Source organism: Triticum aestivum, chromosome 3A (assembly GCF_018294505.1).
Source record: "Triticum aestivum cultivar Chinese Spring chromosome 3A, IWGSC CS RefSeq v2.1, whole genome shotgun sequence".
Lineage (NCBI taxonomy): Eukaryota > Viridiplantae > Streptophyta > Magnoliopsida > Poales > Poaceae > Triticum > Triticum aestivum.
The window spans coordinates 402976931-402977133 of NC_057800.1; positions in this window are offsets into that span (position 1 = coordinate 402976931).

Here is a 203-nt window from a genome sequence, read left to right on the forward strand (position 1 = left end):
CAAATCGGTTCGCAGCTAAGCCCCCGAGTGGGAGGATTTCTTTCCACTCGGAGTGGTTTTTGAACTTAGGCGAATCGGGTTTGTAGCTAAGCCCCCGAGTGGGAGGTTTGCTCTCCACTTGGAGTGATTTTTGAACTTAGGCGAATCGGATTCGCGGCTAAGCCCCTGAGTGGGAGGATTGCTCTCCACTCGGAGTGGTTTTG